This window comes from Rhea americana, unplaced genomic scaffold, assembly GCF_003343005.1.
Source record: "Rhea americana isolate MKP2758 unplaced genomic scaffold, rheAme1 scaffold_377, whole genome shotgun sequence".
NCBI lineage: Eukaryota > Metazoa > Chordata > Aves > Rheiformes > Rheidae > Rhea > Rhea americana.
The window spans coordinates 322,123-322,920 of record NW_028186509.1 but is presented as its reverse complement, the minus strand read 5'-3'; positions in this window follow the sequence as shown (position 1 = coordinate 322,920).

The following is a 798-nucleotide window of genomic DNA, read 5'->3' as shown; positions in this document are numbered from 1 at the left end:
TTTTTGCATGAGGGGTCGGCACTTGCCAGATCAGTGACTTGTATTACTAAATCGGAATCTCTGTTGCTGTTTATTTCCTTTTTGGTATGTTCGCCTGGGCATTTGCTTGAAAAAAAAACGTTATTATTAATTTCGTTGGTTGTTTTTGGTTAGGGCCTGAAAGACAACACCGTGTCTTTATTTTTTATATATTCTTGATAACTATCGATATATTTATTATTGACCAGTGTTTCTGGATGAGATTTCCAAATAAAAAGAAAAATGAAATGCAAGCTGCTGGTTTCGCCTTTGTCTGGGACTATAAGCTGAGAAAAGGATACATATTTGATCGCTTCGGGTTTGTCTGTGACTTTTCTAAGCCTGCTGGAGGAGGCTGGTAAATCTGCTTGTGTGGCTCGCGAGTCACACTGCCTTGGAAATAGCAATAAAAACGAAAGCAACTGTCCAAACGTCCCTGTGTGTGTGTAAGTGCGTTCTTTGCGTTACAGGGCTCTCTCTTTTTATGTAGTGCTGGAAGTATGTATGACTTTAGAAACTAATGGCCATCAAGCGATTGCCAGGCGGCGGGAAGGACGGGCCGCAGTCACACTTGGTGCGAAAGAGGGTAGACGCGTTTATAACCAAAAAGGGGCAATAACTTTTTCTGGACATCCAGCTGTGGGAAACGAAACATGAAACGTAAATGTAAAAGCCAACTGTTCCGCGACGGGACGTGGTAACTCCGGGAGCAAACCGGAGAGCAGGAGAGGATGCTCCCTAGGGAAGCGGTTCCCGCCGCCGGGTCCCGCGGTGGAAGCG